Below are 19,053 nucleotides of genomic sequence, written 5' to 3'. Positions count from 1 at the left end.
TACCAAAGAAATTGAATTACGGCAGGACTACAGGTGAAATAAAGATGTAAAGAGGTTACTTGTAACAGAACAAGTTCTTCCCTTGGAAAGAAGGGGTGGTGTTAGGGTTTAAGTAGCTTTTGTTAAAGCAAGTAGTGCATGACCAGAAAAATGTCATCGTTTAACCTAAGCTTAGAGACAGAATATCTTGGCAATCTACACTATCCGATTAATCAAATCAAAGAGAAATTCTCCTTCTTGAAGGAACAAAAGAAAACTGGCAAAAGAAAATAGCCTTAAATTGTCCTTTGGTGATGTGTGAACATATATTGATAAAAGGAGTTAGGGTACTTCATCTGGGAGGACCGCCAAAGACCACCACAGACACCCGAAAAGGAGGGACACATGCGCAGCAGGGTCTGCAAAGGAGCCAAGAAGAATGATGCCTTGCAATTGCACAACTTATGTAGATTAGAATTAATAAGTATTAGGTAGGTAGAATATGCATGAATTTAATGTATAAATGTAACGATGAGGCTGGCCTTGGGTGTGCTTGATTTGTGGAAAGTCCACCACGCACCCAGGCCTGAATAAAACAATATGTCTTCTGAGTGTGTGAGGGTTGGCTTACTGCACACCGGATAAAAGAATCTGCTTTTCAGACAACGCTCTGAAGGTTCAAATGGGAGAATGGGCAATGTGCTCTCTATAAATTTGAGGTAACTAATTCAACATTTGCCTACCTATTTTAGCTTCTGCTCCATGTAAATGACTATATATTATTCATAATATTTCCTTCATTATGATTTGATCTTCCCACTCAACTCTTAATAAGTAGGAAAGGAATGCAGAAAAAGGCCCCTGCTTATAATTATCACTATAGCAGCCAAGGTCACCAACAGACCTCATAGTTCCCCCAAGTGAGGAGTCGGAAGGGATCATACTTGTGGGGAGGGGCGGACAGTACAGGTGACCCGATACTGACCAGTGCAGTATTCCATGCCACGCACGTCATTCTCAGTTTAAAGCTGGGGGATCACAAGGGTCTCGCTCTCTTCATCCATGGCCGCCTTCTGAAGAGGACCATGCTCGTTGTTCTGCCTGCGATCCTGATCCATATGCCGATCTGTGCATCCCTGAGTCCAGTTCCCATCTGCTGCTGAGTCCAGTCCAGGACCTCCTGGTACTGCCTGGCAGCTGCTGGTGGGACACCAGTGCCCGGCACCCAGTTCCGGGAAACTTGGTATCAGTTTTGTGTATTTTGCATTATTTCTCTTATTATTGATATTATTAATATTATAAGTGTTATTAGTAAAATTTTTATATTCAATTTGTAAGTCTCTCTCCCTTTTCCTCCTTTTCCCTTCCTCTGGTGGGAGGGCAGGGGTTAATAGGGAGTGTCTGCCACTCATTTTATTGCCGCCTTTCTTTAAACGGTGACACATGAAAAATAATTTGACACTATAGTTTGAAGCTTTGTATTTCTGTAATGTGACAAGTGAGAATAATTTCCTCTTGCTGTAATTCTTATAGGACACAATGTTCATTTAATACAGAATTTAATAGTGCTCATGCAATGGGAAAAGATTAAAAAAAGAGGTATGCAGCACGTATTTCAGTGGCACCTTTCCCACACATCTATTTTGGTTATAGCAGATCACCTGTTAACTAAATGCTTCATGTGACTAGACACGTGTATCACACACCAGTTGTGGCTCTGTCACTTTGGATACTAAGAAAGAGTGACACTTGTCCATATCACTGGCTTGACAGAAGATAGCATTCCTTTTTTCTGATGTTTGGTATGTGTCACTATGAAAGGGTACACTGCTGAATTGTCATTTGTTATTTAAAGGCACAATAGTTATTACATTTCTTGTTAAAACATGCAAGGGGAACCCTAAGGATGTGTAGGTAAAGCCTAAGCAGCACACTGGGATTCATAATGATTCACCACAAATATGCATGCTTCAAAAATAAGGAATTTGTTTGCAAAGATACTCCATGCAAATTGAGGCTAGCAAGTTTAGTCCATATTCTGAAGTAATCTTGTTTCAGTTGAATAAACAAGAATCCAAACATAAATAACAAGAATTCATGAATAATAACAATTCATGAACAGTATTAATCAACTATTCATCTGCAAGTTAATAAAATGTAGCTAAATCTCTAAGTTGCAATTTATGTTTCTGGAAATACAGAATTTGGCAAAAACATTTAATGATCCAGTGGAGTTTACACTGTGAATCGTCTTTCTAAAGGAAAAAGTCTTTATAGTTCCACGGTTTACTCATATAAGAGTTCTCTTTAAAAACTAATTAGAACATGCTATGTAAGAAATGTATTTGTTATTGTTCATTTAATGACAATTTTTTAATATAAGAATTAAATTTGGGAGCATGCAAACATAAAATAAGGCATAACTATGTGATAATACTGGTTTTTGTGAGGTCATGCTAACAGGATTGCATAAGCAAAAATGTTTAATCTGAGATAAGCCTTTTTCAGTAGTAAGTTCCATTGCTGACAGATTTTATTTAGTCTCCAAAGCTAAGTTTCCTACTTCCATTTCACATCATTGCATGAAAATGTAGCAATTAAGTTTGAAATTCTCCTTCTGCCATTTTTTAATTACATGAAACAAAATTCTCAGTATGCTATCATTCAATAATTAGAACTGTTAATGTTTTTAAGTTTGCTTGTGAAATTACTTTGTGATTCTCAGTCTAGCAGAAGAATGTAAATATGTTCTACTATGAGTCTGCAGCAAGTCAGAGACTTTGACACAACGCTGTGCAGCTATTGCAAGCTTGAAAACATATGAAATCTTTTTCTTTACCCCGTGCCTGAAAATTGTTTCTACAGTTAAGACTTTGGCTGAGCACTGCATGAATTCCCTCCCACTCATGCCCTTCCCCAGTCCAGAATCACTGCGTTTCCTGACTGTTCCTCCTTTAAATCTGTTGCAAGTTCAATAAAAGTCTGTGAGACATTGCTTCAAGCCCTTCAAATATGCTTCAAGATGTGCCAAAGTTTGCCTAGACTTGGCAAGTCAGAGTATCCTTACTGCCTCATGAATTGAAAAACCTGGTTCAAAATTCCCCCAGAGACCTATTATCTGTGGATCACTGACACAATAAACCAGAATAGCTTTCAAGGAACCATTCGGGTCAGCAGTGTCGCTTGTACACAGTACCTGGGGAATCTTTAATCCATCACTCATTGACACAACTCAGAACAATTCCAGACTACTCAGGCTTTGCTTAGGGAGCATTAAGGCAATAAATCTGTACAACTTCCTAAAAATCCTTATTGAAGTTTCCAGCTAAAGTTATTGATGAGTCTGTGGATGACTGGTTTTCTGTGTGAAGTAACTTGTTTTAAAGCATGTGCATCACGCAACACTTTACACCACTCTGGCACCACCTGGACACCAAGAATTGTGTCACCTTCCAGGGCTAACTGAAAGATGTCCAAGGATTTTGCATCCCTTACTTATTGTCTACAGAAGCACTAAGGATACTGCCATAAATAACCATCCATGGCTCAGGAGCACAAATATGCCATCACTGACCTGACCAGCCTCTAACTGTCTTTCTCCATAGTTGCAACTTTCATTCAACTCCTGCTCAGATTTTGGCTAAAACACAGCTCGTGTCAAGGCCTGATATGTGCTGGGAGCAGTGCCATTAGGTCGAAGCAACAGTGACATGTAGGCAGGACACAGTGGCCAGAAAGGGCTGAAGGTCATTGCGCAGCCACCGCCACTTGCAGCTTGCTGCCTCCTGCAGCCACAATCCTTGTGTATTGATTGACTGGCAGTCTTCTGCAGAATCTGCTAACTCACAGAAATGGGATAGACCAAACCTCCAGGCGGGAAGGTTATCAACATGTCAGTTTACCCAAAAAGTTTTTGAAGCAGATCCAACAGCAGCTGGACTGCTGAGGCTTTTGTTCTTCCCGCTGTGATACAGGGGATGCCCGCGCCGTGACAATGGAGGGAAGATGGGCACTCTCACCGTCGGCTAGGTGACTGTTTTGCTTGTATTGCTCATAGGTGCACAAGTTGAGTTGCGAGTTATGAATTAGAGAACTTGTGAGTTAGAAACCTCATGAATTAAGAGATGAATTAGTGAACTCATATTAGACTAGGCTGTACAAAGGGAATTGAGCCCTTGTTTGTTGTATTTATGTTTTCTCTCCTAATGAGCTCATAAAATAAAGTTTAAGTTATAGAGTACATTGTTCTGTAAATTTGAGAGATCCAAATGGACCATGACAGTAGTCCTCATCTGGGGTTTAACTGCCCATGCTCAAGGTCTGCTGTAATCTGGTGCAGCCACGAAACCTGGGATCCAACTTCACAGAAAATAGCTAAATTGTGGGTAAAAAGCCATGAAAAAACACCTCTGGGGCCTCCCTCGAGGTGGGACCTGCACGAAGACCAGGCCCCCTCCTTTAGTGCTTGCTGGAGGCTCCTTGCAGCTCTGCCTCCGTCCAACCTTGTCGCCTGACAGTCTTGATCCTGACCCTGACTTGCCTTCCGGGCTTCCTGGTGGGGCCTCAGACTTGCCTTACGGCTACAGCTCCCTGGGACATTGGGCTGCCCTAGTCACACCCCCAGCCCCACTCACCCACCAGTCCCCTCCTGCCCAGCCTTGGCATGGCCCCGATGGAGAATATGTGCAAGGTCCTGAGGAAAGGCTGAAGGACTGGGATTAGGCGGGAGCAGCAGGTGCACAGTGGTGAAGGCAGCTTTGTCAGGAGGGACATGACTCCTTCCATGGTCGTTTTCCCTGTGATGCCGGGTAAATGTAGAGTGTTCATCATGTCACATGCTAATCTGTTGTGAAGGGTTTGTGACAAAACACAAAAGCAGTAGCAGCAGCCTTGGGAAAGGTCTAAACTCAGATGAAAAATCTGATCCTATCCATAAGAGGGTATAGGAAAGAGAGAGAAAGGATGGTGAGTCGATCTGCTAAATACCCTGAATGTCTGCATGTCATTGACAGAATTGCAAAGCTAAAGAAGAAGAGCTGGAAATCTTGGTACATGATTAAGGATGTAACTAAATAGTCATAGCATATATTTTGTGGAAAATCTCACATGACTCACTTGTCATTATTAAAGGACACAGCTTTTTCACTAAGAGTAGGCAAATAATGAGATGTTGCCTTGTCTACTCTGCACTGAATTAGCAGCTTGGAGTCCCAGAATATGGAGAAAGTTGAACCAACTGAAGGAAGGTTTATTCAAGGTTAAGAAAATACAAGACTATAGGTACAGTCATGGGGAGCAGTTCATTACAGACAAGGAAGATTAGGCTACAGGAGCTTTTTATCTGCAGGAGGTAGAAGTAAGCACGGGACCTCTAGGTAACGGGAAGTCTCAGCCTGCTGAATGTCTAGGGAAAGCAATCTAGCAGGACAGACTTGTCATACGCAAATTAGGGAAATACGGTCTTGTTCGATCTCCTACTACATGATGCAAAACTGGTTGAACAACTGAAGGCTAGAGAGCAGCTGACAGTAGATAGCTGTCAAAAATAGACAGATGCATTGAAGTTCCACTGTAGTCTGTCCTGGCTTTAGTACTAACCAACGTTTTCGTTAAGAGCCTGAAGATTAAATACAAAGGCTTCTTATGCTCTTTTTATTGCATTATTATGATTATTATATTTGTGAAAAACTAAACTGAAAGGGGCTGCAGATATCTTGGCTAGCATTATTAGAGTTCAAATATTCTTAACAAACAGGAAATAATCTACTGAACAGGAAACAACTCACCATGAATGAATGCAGGTTTCTATTCTTAGCAATAATTGACTGCACAAATGCAGGATGTACAACATCTGATTTAGGTAGCAGTTCTTCAAGAATTTATTTCAGGGATCGCAGTGGATCACAAACTGAACATAAGTGTACAATGGCCTACTCCCAAGAAAAAGATAGCCAGCTATGGTAGGATTTATAATTAGGAATATGTGAAGACAAGTGGAATAGTCCCCTTGCTCTGTCCAGCATAGATTAGGTTTCAGCTGGAATATGGGATCCATTTCTAGGTACAGAATTTCAAGAAAATTGTAGCAATCTAAGCATAAAACATAAGGTATCAAAGAAAATTGAAAGCTGTGGTTATTTAATTACATAAGATACGATTAATTTGGAAACATGATAACAGTCTTCAGGTACATTGAGAGATACTGCAGGACGGAATAAAATACACTTTTCTCTGTTTATGACGCACAGGACAAGAAGTAAATGGCTTAAGCTGCAGCAATAAATATTCATGGTAGACACTGGGAAAATCTTACGAAGAGTGGAAGAGCAAAGCCCTTGAACAGGTTGCATGGGGATGTTCTGAAATCCTCCCTACTGGAAGCATATCAGAAAGGGTTATATACATGCTTCTGTTGGAAAAGATACGATATATGTTATAGAACCCATCTGGGAAGTGGCAGGTCATTCTAGTTTTTTCCTACGATTACAAATAAAGTACCACAATGCTGCAGGGGAAAAGTTATATTTTTAATTATTATTTATCTCATTGTTGTAGATCTTTATTCGGATTAGAAAAGCAGCATTCATCATTATGATGTTTCTTCACTTTTCACTCATTCATGATCTTTTCCCAAAGTCTAATTCTTCCTCTAGTGAAGCAGGATTTTTTAAAAAAATTGTTACATACTGTAAATATTATCAGACAGATAATATATCTTTACATGCAACAGGAAGATTTTAAAATAGAAATTAATAAGCCTGTATCAGATTCAATATTTAAACTCCCAACAAGACCACAAGTATATTTTATATCCTCATACTCTTAAAGTTGTATATCAACAATATTAGGTTATATATTGTGTATATTCTCAGTATGGTTTCCTCAGCAACTATATTTTGGGTAGCTTTGCTATGGCAACCAAAGATGATTGCTTATTTTACTGTTTCAATTAATAATCCATGGCCTGAACCATAAAAGCAATAGTTAGATAATGCATCTACAAAAGGCTAAATAAACATATGTTACACAAGCTCAAGCCTTCTGTAAGAGTTATTTCTCTGGTGTAGGAATAATACATAAGTACATCACTAATTAGACTCTGTATTTCAGTGCTTAAAATAGAACCACAGGGCTCAATTCTAGCCTTATATAGAGCAGGGCACAATAGTGAGTTTTGCAACATATGTGACAATCATCTATTATGTGAGAATCACATTAAGTCAGAATCAACTCCTTATTTATGAAGGCAGGAGAATGAATTTCCCAGCATGCCCTTCTACCCCAGTCCTGCCCTCAATTACACGGGAACAAATCTATTAAGTCAAAGGAGTCTCTCTGTAAAGTTGAAAGAGAATTGGGCCTTTGTCAGTTTTGCTTGCAGAATTTCTCACCGTACTTAGCTGATCCACTGCTTTTGTTATATAATGGGCAATGTATGTTTCTGTAAGGCTTCATAAAACTGGCGACAAAATATTCCCAATCAAGAACATCTCAGATTTAATGACAGTAAGTGCAAAAGCTTACTTCTCTAAGCAAACATGATTTTCTGTCTTTAGTTTGGACAAATAGAAAGAGTATCCAGATGATCTTAACCCTTTTGCAATTTCAACTTATATAAGAATAAATTATTTTTTTTCAGCTCTCCACATTTCAGCACTTTGTCTTCTGACTATGAAGCGGCTCCCAGATTTAAATATAAATACAAGTCTAGAATCCTGGTATTTGGTACTGGTCTGGATTTGAACATTGCTTTCATAAGCCATGTGCACACAATTTTTTTCTCATATCAGCAATGCTTTTACATTGCATGCAGGTCAAATCACCCACTCGTTAGAAGTACCTGGTCAACCTATGTAAATTTAATTATGCAAGGTCTGAAAATTAAAACATGATAAATTTTGGCACTTCTGCAAGTCTTAATATATGGTCTTACTATCATAATTCTATCATCCTTCAATATCTATTATGTTATGTCATAGCTGTGTACTTGGTAAACAGGTAGCAAATGCATGCATAGTGTCACTGCATGTAGAGAGCTAGGTTCTGAAGGCAGTATCACGTTGTATACCATAGAAATCCAATGGAAAAACACAAGAATCTATGCAACTATACTTTTTTTTTTTTTTTTAGATCCTGGCCCCATTGTATTGTGCCTCAATCTATCCACAGGAGCATCTTTCCCACTCAAAATGTTGAAGATTTTAAGCTATATATGTGGCACAGTAATATCTGAAGGTGTGATGTGGTTACATAAGTAGCTGTATTATTCTCTGTGTCATTCAATGTTTGACTGCTCAACTCTCCCAACTCAGTTAGATGGGAATCCATGACCAACAAGATCACCCCTCTCCACATAAACAAGGGTTCCAACGTTTTAATGATCTTTGATGCTCAGATCCTAATGGAAATACTTCAGTGATTCCATTTATTTGGAAAACTGAATAATCCTAAAACAGCGACTCTCACCTAATCTTTTCCTTTTTCATAACAATTTTTCTAGCTGATGCACTTTTCTACCATTACCCTGTCTCTTTTTAAAGAAGGTCAAGCCACAGCCATCATTTTCTGAAGAGAACACAGGGATTTTTGAAGAGAACGTTACCTCCTGAGTAATCTAAATGAAAGTGGAAATACAAATCAAACCCTTCACATGCAGATGCAGAAGTACCCACTGAATTTTCAAAATACAACACCTATCTATGCATTCCATGAATTAACATAGAAGCTCTCACTGGCTCATAGCACCATCATGTTCAATGTCAAGATGACCTTATTGTTTATCATCAAATTTTCCAAGTGCTCTAAAATCCATATGCTGACCTAGATTGCCTTGAAAATCTCCAGACCTTAAGACATTCAGACAAGAATGTCTGAGCAAGGCACAATACAGACAAATACCACACTAAAAAAAACTCAAAATAAACCACATTCATCATTTTTCAATCCACACCCCAAAAAAACTATGGCTCTAATATGTCTCAAACTAGTATGTCAAGCCTTTTTGTGGAAAACAGTCCTCACAACTTTTTTCATGGTGAAAGTCTGAAAATCTGCAAGCTCCAGGTAAATCTGATAAATAAGAGTTTTCTGTGAGCAAAGGGCTGCTTTAAAGGTAGCCTGGTGATGCTATAGCAGTGTGACTCCTGCTGAAGTGCATTAATCACAGAGTACCTGCCATACCCTATGAGTCTGGATCCCCAAAAGCCTGCTTACTAGGAGCACGTTATTCTCCATCTGTACTTTACAGAAGTAAATTTCTCCCAAGAGTAAAACTTCTGATTTAAGAGCTGAGTAAAATTCATTTGCCCTAACTTAAGATGTTTAAAAGTTGGGACATCAAAGTTTGAGTTACTCACTCAATGACCAGTGGAGAGAAAAAGACATCTAATAAAGGTGTTTTCTAGTATGCCAAGAAAGGTGTCTGAAAGAGTTTCAATAACTTCCAGAGATGCTACTTTCCTCTATTGTGAGTTAACTGATGACAGAGTCAAGCTGATGCATGATTGTAGCACTGGTAGGGGCAGGAGGAAGAGGAAGACACAGGACAGAGGAAGGTGGAGGAAACCAGAAGTGGGAGCAGCCCTTATGTAAGAGGTTATGCCCAGGTGGACGAAACTGAAGTGTTGTCAGGTGAGATGCAACTACAACAGATCAGGAGACTCCTGCCTTAAAGAAACAATATCAACCAGTGAATTTCTTCATCCAGATACTATTCTCTGTACAACAGCACTCCAAGATTAGAACTTCTCCTAGATTCCAGCGTTACATCCTGGTTTTGCAGATACCAGCATGACAGGAGATACTATTTTATACTTAAAATGTTTAATTTTATTTTCATGACATTTTCCTTGAGATTTTACCATGAAAATTTCCTTCTATTTCAAGATGAAAATGCTTACACTTTTGCTTTGTAGATGCATTTCATCTTTCTTAATAAAAAAATGTCACCAAATTGTAAATGGTAGGTGTCACTGAGATTTCTGGACAGAATTACAATTAAATCACTGAAGATAAAACCAGACAGAAACTCTTCCAACAAATATCATAGCAGAATTGCTAAAGAGAAACAAAAGGAATAGGAAGCATTTTAGCAACAAATATAGCTGATGAAGACCTCCTACACATACTGGTTACCTTATTTTGAAATTAACACTTGTATATATTTCAGCAGTAAATATTACCAATTCCGATCCAGTAACTCTGGCTTCTAGAATGATTTCCAAGAGGAACATGTAACTGTAAATGTGGTTTGAGACTGAGCTCCCTGCATAATGTATGCTTTTGTGTTGGTTTTTACAGTCTAATAATTACCAAGCAACTTGCCAATGTTAAGCTTAATTCTTGCCAAAAGCCCTGTTCCTGTAGTAATCAATCAACACTTGCTGATTGGTAGTTTAAGTTCCACAGAAACATTCAAAATACAACACAAGTATAGAATTACTTGTGAGGAAAATGGTGCAGACACTGTTTTCATAGCTAACTGCATGATTCTCTTCCTGTTATGACCTCAGTAAATATGATAACAGTAAAAATACTGCTTTGAATACTGCACTTAGCAAAAAGGATACTTTAAAGTGTAATAGGTGGTCAGCAGGCAATTAAGTCTTTGAAATTAATTACCTTACAGTGAGGAGGTAAAAACAAGGGTGAAAATCAGCAAACGCTTTCCAGGCAACAAAAGAAAAGTTGCCAGCTGAACAATGACTTCTTCAGGGCTACAGAGATTTGGACTTCGCAAAGGTGAAAGATCTGACTTAGAGAGAAAACACTGAGAAAGAAGCTGCAAAAAAGGAGGTCACCAACTTCCAAATTAATTTTTGGACAAAAGAACACTGAGCTGAGTGTTGAAGAGTGTAGTTTCAAATAGAGATCCTATAGCCAGGAGCCTGGACTAACACATTTATGGCCTTGATACAAAATGCCAGCACATGTTGTTTCTCGAGAATTATGAAGAAGGATAAGAATTTAAAATTTTATTATGAGCAGCAGGAATTTCTTCTGGATGATACATAAACACATAAAAGTCACCAATTAAATGTCGGTATATTAACAATTATGATCCTGGGGAAAAAATAAATGTAAGAAATAAATACAGGTTAGGAAGGGGTTTTTGTGGTCGTATTGCCAGCTACTGAACCACCACGAGCAAATTCAGAAAAGCTGACATAACTTTTATAGGAGCTTATTGAAATGTGTTGATGATTTCTAGGTTATGCAGAGAAGTGATAGCTTGCTAGTATTCAGAATTGGCTGAGCTTAATAAGCAAAACTTAAATTAAGCAAGAACAAGGTAGTTTCTATTCAATTTACTTGGCAACATGCAACACGAGGAGTACAACGGAGAAGTTCTCAAAAAAATCCTAAAAAATAGGGTAAACATGAATAGTCAGAAGCATATGTATACACATTTCAGAGAAGGAAGAAGAAGAGAAAAGGAAATGCAGAAACTCCCAGCAAGTTCAAGAGTTGTCCCAGTCCCATTTGAAATGGGCACAGTTCCCCCAAAGACTCAAAGCAGCAGGAGAAAATCAACAAACTTTAAAGCTTTTTGTTTCTAACAGAGCACACCAATAGTGGTATCTATGTCAAAATTGCACATCTGAGGCCCACATCTTCAGCAGCTGTAAATTACTCGGAAAAAATATCCCTATTATTGCCTCTTTATGTGTTCTGAATTTGACAGCAACAATGAATAAGACTGAAAGAAGATCTCTGTAATGTTGTGATTGTTGAAATAAAACCTATTTCTTATACTCAGTCTTAAGCTATCACAAGCACAGTGGGAGGAAATCAAGCTGTTCCATTGAGAAAATTGGTATTGCAGATCTGGGATCCCTTCAGCAGGTACGATGACTCCCATTACAGGGTGAGGTGGCTCCTGGCCATGTTGAACCTGAACTTCTGCTGCCAAAACATATTTCTAGGAGCAGATTGTCACTCTCATAATCTGCAGCTAAAGTGTGTGTGTAAGGTCCTGAGTGACAAGTGCAGACATACTGGCTTTTCCTAAAACATCTGCAGGTTTTTACTTTTTTGGCAGGGTATTCAACATGTAGAAGCCCACAAGCATGTCCACACCTGACAGTGTGAGGCTCTTGCTGTGCCTTGCTGCTGTGACTGCTTCTTCTAGCATCAAACCTGAGTCAAGCTGCAGCCTCTCTGACGTGCAGTCATCCTTCTGTCACACACACTATGAATCCATACCATTCTGTACAAAACTCCTTAGCAAAGCCAGTGTTGTGTACAGGTGCAAACAACTGTTACAAAATTTCTCAAAGTCCCCTGCGAACTAAGAGGAAAACTTTTCTCCCTCATAAATGACATTTCAGAAGGAAAAAAATATATTTATCCATCTTACTGCAACAATGTTACATGCTCTTACTGCATCACTTAGGAAGCCAGAGGATAGCATGATGTCTTAAACTGTGTCAGATCAGGAGGGAGGCCGTCGTGTCTTTGAACTTTTTTTAAAGCAAGAAGCTTTCCTAATACATCTCCAATACTTTTGCACCTTGTTCCTGTCCCCACATTTAGGTACAGCCACAACCATAGTAAACGTTCCCAGAGGTGGCATGTGGAAAACAAGAGTGCTGAGTTTTATGGAGGCTGCTTACACACAACTGTCTTCGTGTCGTGGATCATGAAGGCTCTCTTCAGATTGCTCTTGCTTGCCCGTACCTCTGCCATACAGCATCTACTGTGACAGAAGTAAAAAGTGCCTGCACAGCTTTGCTCTCTGCAATACGCCTTCATTCCCGCCCAGCAAGGCACTGACGTGAAGACCAGTACTGCCTGGAAAACGCAGGGAGAGCTTCACACCTCTGCTTCCCTCACACGGGGGCTCCCACCCTGACACCTCCTGTCACCGATGTCCCCAGCCCATACTGCCTGCACTGCCCCTCCAGCCCTCCCTGGCATGATGGGATAGACACAGGCAGGGCCCAAGGAAGTCAGTCCCTCCACCAGGTAGAAAACTAAAGCCAAATTAAAAGATTTGCGAGGGCAAAGCCAACGTGAGAGAGAAGAGAATCCGGCCTAGATTTGTGCTTATCCACTTGTCTAAAGACATACATTAGAAAATGGTTTTATGGCACTTTGAGACTAGCAAACATAAACTCCTACAGAAGTATAAAACATTATTAAATCATTATTACTGTATTCTTTGAAAAGTAACATTCAAAACGTCACTTGTAATGTCCTCCAAGAGGCCTTACTTCTTAGAAAAAGATCTTATTTAAGGTAGGTTAAAAAGAAGAATAGCAGCAACGAAAACATGCTCAGAGCATCCCCCCTGCGACAGACCTGCTAATGGACACGCAAAAGAAGCGATGTTGCCTTTGCAGGGAGATAACTATGATGGATTAGCCTCAGGAGATGTCTCTGCAGTGGCTGATGAAGAGACTTACCTGCAAACTTTCCAACAAGGACAAACACAGGGGGTGCAAACCCAAATTATTCAGTGTGTGCATTTGTTTTACCGGAGTCGAATTAGAACAGAGGTAAAAGCATCCCACCAACACATGGCTATTTAGTGCGTAGTGATACCTTTGACATGCAATTTGTCTTTCAAGAAGCGGAAACTACCGTATGCATTTTAAAACTGTTTAAAAGATTATCCAGGCTGACATACCTTTGTGTTTCCTCTCCGATCTGAGGCAGGAGAGTCGACAGTAATGTTCCTCGGTGTCACAATCAGGCTGCAATCATCAAGCTGCCCACTTCCAGGGAGGTGACAATTTACGATGTTGACATACTCTTACTGGCAGTGTAGCTGTTTCATCTCAGGCAGAAGGAACACGTCTCCAGAAAAAAATGCACTTAGCTGGCAACTTCTACACAGAGACACTGCGATATCTAACCCACTTTCATGAAGACCAACAGAAAAATTTTCATTATTATTGACAATACAATCAGCATGATATGGATTTTCGTTATAGCATTCGCTTATTAGTAGGTTTTTAGAGAAGCTCTGAGATAAAAAATATTGGTTTAATAGTATCTATTCTCTACTAAGAAGTTAAGGACATAAATTTCAAGCTCTACAGATGAACATTTTCTCACAATCATTAGTTCCTTCCTCTATGCCAGTAGCTGACTGCAAGAAGTTTTGACGTTGTTGCTGACTCTGTAGAAGACACTGCCATTTGAAAGCTGAAGTCTAGGGTATTACTGTATCTGACCCCTTGTTTACCCGAGAGAAGTTAAATAAATTCAACCTCCTTTGTCTTCATTCTGGCATCTGATCAGAATTGCTGAACTGTTAAAAAGCAATGATAATTTATTGTTGACGCAGACATATTCTATCTTGGAAAAGAAATGCATCCTAGTTCAGCATGGGTTTTATAGTCACCAAACTAAACAGCATGTTGCTATAATTGGGGGATAAATATTCTGCCCTGCTGCATGCCCTTTTCTCACTTTGTTGTTTTTCATGATGTTTTTCTCTGGCTCCTGAGCCAACTGTTTGTCCTGAGTTATCCTTGGTGTGATCTCTAACAGCATTTGCTCCATGCATTACTGTACTACCTGTGCTCTGCTTTGGGTTACTGAATAAGTCTGACTCTTGGGGATTATAGCTGAAAGAACATATTGGTTATAAATAATAATAATAATGACACGTGGACCACATTAAAAACAGTGAACAAACATTACTAATTAATGATCTAAGGCAATTGGAAGTGCCTATAGATAAATATTTTGGATAGCAGCTAGGCATAACTATCATCACTTTCCAGTGAAGAAGCAAGAGCAGCACTGGGGATACAGGGATCCGCCCTAGCATGTCTAAAAATTTGGTGGTGGTGCCAGGACCAGAACCGCCCCAAAGGCAGCCTGCAAGGCGAGAATGAGGTGTGTATTTGCAGTGACTGAGGAGTGTTGGACCACTCAGAGATCTCAACACAGTGGGGTGAGATGGGAATCACTGAAATAGCCCTGTTAAGCCAGTCGCACCAAGGTAGTTTTTTTCTTACATTAAAAATCCCAATTTGTTCAAATAATGGCAGATTAATCCTTTCCATCAACCATGTTTTCAACTTTATGCAGACTCATAATCCCAGTAGGATAAAACTGAGTCTGTGGCATTTTTGCAAGACTACGTACAAAGATAATCTTCATTTTTAGAACCACTCATACTGAGGAGAAACAGTACATCTACATTATATTGCCAGCTAGAGCAGCTAGGCCTTGGTATACTTCACACGAGTTAAAGAACCCGAGATGGGCTTGTCATGCCCTAGAAAGAGAGCAGAAGAGCCTGTGGTAGGACAGAGATGAGTGCACATTAGTTTGCTAAACAGGAAATAAATCTCTTCTCCATCTCTGTTTGGGCCCTGCACTATCACAATCCTTCAAGTCATCCTGACAAAGCAGTGAAGAGAAGGGAAATTAATTATTTGTGATTCTAAATTGCAGTTTCTTAGCTTGTAAACGCTGCCTGGCATGTTCATGGGAACCAACAGAAGTTTGGAGTCAGACCCAAAGAAAACAAAAAAAATCTTTAAGTATTGCAGCCCGGAGTGCTGCTGCATTTTTTAACCACTTGGAATCCAGACTCCTGAATCTGTGCCCCAGGCTGCCTCTGTGGGAGACTGGCACCCCAAGGCCAGCCCTCCCAAAAAACCTGTGGACAGGCACCTTTCAACCCCGGCTCCTGCCCATGGCTTTGGCACTCCTGTGCTAGGGGAACGTGCTTCCCCGACACCATATGCAGATCTGCAGTCCTGCGCCTTTTCGCGTGGCCTGTGTTTCATTTGTTTAGCCCAGGTGCAATACACAAACGTCATCCCGTGCGGGTGCCGGCTCTGGACCCACCTCAGAGCATGCACTGTCTGCAGAAGCTGGCCAAGAGCAGTGAAGGCAGCTGAGAAAGCCAGAGCTGCACCGTGCCAGGACTATGCGGGCAGAAACCAGAGCATGGGGTGGGGTGGTGGTTGTGTACACACATTTCAGCCTTCCCTTAAAAACGAGATGCAGGAGAAAGACAGATAAGGGGAAAAGATAGTTTGAGAAATACTACCTTAACACAACTCAAATGTAAACCCCCGCTGAACTACACTTCACATCCTAGGACTCTCCTATATGCTTTCAAAAAATAGTCTGTAGCAAATCTAAACTGCAAATTAAGCTACTCTAATCCTAGCTACTTTAAATACCTTACTGCATGGATCCTTCAGGGTGACAGATGACTAGGTCTAGATTTCTTTCGAGTTAGCCTCATGACAACCATTTGTGAGATTAACACAATTTATTTTTCTGCAGCTCTGAGGCAGGCTTTGGCTGTTCAACACTCACTAAGGACACCTTTGTTCCTACTCCTTGATACCCTGCCCAAAGGAAAGCTCAGCTACTCCTTCGTTCTTAGTCCGGGGTCTGTTGAAGCATCTGTCTGTGAACAAAAAAATCTCTTCTAATCACCAGCATTGTGCAAAGTATTGCTGACCACATAGCAACTCCATCCTCCACCTGGACAATTACAGCATTTCTAGCGTCTAAAGCTTTCCGGCAGAGAGCTTTAAGATCTCTAACACAGGGATAATACTGTCTAAAACTAAAATCTATGGCATGCTATTTACTGGTTAATCACCAAACAGTAAAGTTCTTGGGACAATTTCTCAGTAAAACTATATTAAACTCAATTGGAACAATTTAGGGGAAGAGATAATGTTCTGTGTTCTAATAGTTTTTCATTTAAGTGTTTACTCTTGCTAAATTTTGTGTGGACATGTAATTTCAAGTGGCATATTTCAAGCCCACAAATCTCATGCCAACACTGCTAGGAAAAAATGTCGTTTATTATTCCACATCTTGGTAGCTCCAGTGGTATTAAATCGAGGAGAAGAGTTCTAAATTGAACCATTACTACTCTCAATGATGTAAATAATACAGTACTTCAGAACTCAACCCACGCAGGGAAAAATCAAAAACTCATTGTTTTTAATTTCGCCAGATCAAACCATAAAAAAGTCCTATATCAATGTCAATATCTAGAAACTCAAAGTGAAGACATCTTCTCCTATTAAACAGTCTGACACAAAAACTGATACTCATATTCTTAAAGTAGAATTAATGACCTATGCACAAAACTCAGTATTGTTTCCATACATTAGAAATAAATTCGAACTGATGAGTACCTTAAAATAAAATATCCGCAGCTATGCTGTCACAAGGGACATTTCTAATAGGACATGAGATTGCTGCCTTAGGACAATTGTCATAAGAGTAAATTACTTTTATACCATTTCCTACTCCTTCTACAGGTTTTGTCAGAAGAATGAATATATCTTACACTGTATTCTGTACTTGCTGTAGTCTGTCACAGGAATGAATTATCACCAAATTTTAATGCTTCAATACTGTGCATTTTTATTCTCATTATATTCTCCCTTTTTTCTCAATCTTGTGAGAAAAATTATAATAATAAAGAGAAAATAGCAGAACATTTATCCATTTATCCATTCCCTTGACACCCTTAAGATTGTAACCAGAACAGAAAATTATATGAAAATGATTTGTTCTTACACTAAATATAGACACAAGGAAAGAAATGTTTAAAATTAATCAGCTCCCTGAAGTATATGAATCCTTTGTCCACCTTCAGTGCCCTAAAATATGCTTCTACATTGAGCATTGTCATCAATTAAAGCTATAGACAGTATTAAACATTGACATCTGCTACTGTGATGTGAACTTCTGTGAAGTAAGACTGCAGTTGGACAGGATACCCCATTTTGGTACAACGAGGCACAGAGAACAGAAAGGCAGAGCACTAGACTTCTGAAATGTTTTATAAAAGCATAGATGGTAGGAAAGCTGAACTCTGCATGTCCTTGTCTCTAAACCAAAGAGGGACACATTTCTGCTAAATATGCAAAATATGTTATATTTCACGGTTTTTGGCCATGTCTTCTTTTCAGACAGAATGAGATACAGGTGCATAAATTGACTTTTTCTCCATACCTAACATTTTCATACCGAGGAAGAAAAAAATCACCAAACAGCTGTTTACGACAGTAGCATTTTATAAATATTATCAGACTCTCTCTCTTCAAATATATATATGTATATATATTTACATACTTATATATCCATTACTAAGTCTATATACACACATATATATACACAGCAATAATATTCTGAGTAACAACAGCTGAACAACATTTTTCAGGTGATCTTAGGATGAGCTTGCAGCTGAGTGTGCTGTCGTAAATGTCTGTTTGAATGTCTTTACCTAGGGATAAATGTAAAGCAAATTATCCTGTATGCCTGCAGAGTATGCGTACATGCAACAGCAGTGACCATGCTCAAGTTCAAATCGCATCTTTTTCAGACGTGACTAATTCACCTAATACTGACAGTGTCAGATCTATGCTGTAAGGCACTCTACCATCAAGGAGTGAACAGCAATTCCTGTCCCAAAGAGATTAGAAACTGTATCAGTGAGAAATTGGAGAGGAAACTGAGGCACAAAGGGGCAAAATGACTTGCCAAGGGCATGGGAAAAAAGTCAGTGACAACAAGATCCAAGTTTCCTGAATGTCATGCCAGTATCCTTTCTCTTTCTAGGAGGCATAACATCGAATCATAGAACCATAGAATGGTTTGGCTTGGAAGGGACCTTCAAAGGCCGTCTAGACCAAGCCCCCTGCAGTGAGCAGGGCCATCTTCCACTAGACCAGGTTGCTCAGAGCCCCCTCCAATCTGACCCTGAACATTTCCAGGGATAGGGCATCTACCACCTCTCTGGGCAACCTGTTCCAGTGTTTCACCACCCTCATGGTAAAAAATTTCTTCCTTATCTAGCCTGAATCTACCCTCCCTTAGTTTAAAGCCATTACCCCTCGTCCTGTTGCAACAGGCCCTGCTAAAAAGCCTGTCCGCATCTTCCTTATAAGTCCTCTTTAAGTACTGAAAGGCTGCAGTAAGGTCTCCCCAGAGCCTTCTCTTCTCCAGGCTGAACAGCCCTGACTCTCTCAGCCTTTCCTCAAAGGAGAGAGGTGCTCCAGCACTCTGATCATTGTCACTCTCCTCTGAATAGCTATTCACCAACATGAAAAGCAAGGTAATTTAATGACT

General features: G+C 39.8%; 1 long non-coding RNA gene across 1 annotated transcript in view; it reads left to right on the top strand.

The window, feature by feature from the left end:
* The window catches only part of LOC142362205 (uncharacterized), a 59,069-nt gene extending 49,296 nt beyond the window's left edge, over positions 1–9,773 (top strand). The window contains exon 4 of the long non-coding RNA XR_012764796.1: positions 8,110–9,773. This is a non-coding gene — a long non-coding RNA (uncharacterized LOC142362205). The remainder of the gene's footprint in view (positions 1–8,109) is intronic.
* Positions 9,774–19,053: the final 9,280 nt, after the last annotated feature.

This window comes from Opisthocomus hoazin, chromosome 8 (genome assembly GCF_030867145.1).
Source record: "Opisthocomus hoazin isolate bOpiHoa1 chromosome 8, bOpiHoa1.hap1, whole genome shotgun sequence".
Lineage (NCBI taxonomy): Eukaryota > Metazoa > Chordata > Aves > Opisthocomiformes > Opisthocomidae > Opisthocomus > Opisthocomus hoazin.
The sequence above is the reverse complement of the archived record's forward strand: the minus strand, read 5'-3'. Positions and strand labels throughout refer to the sequence as shown.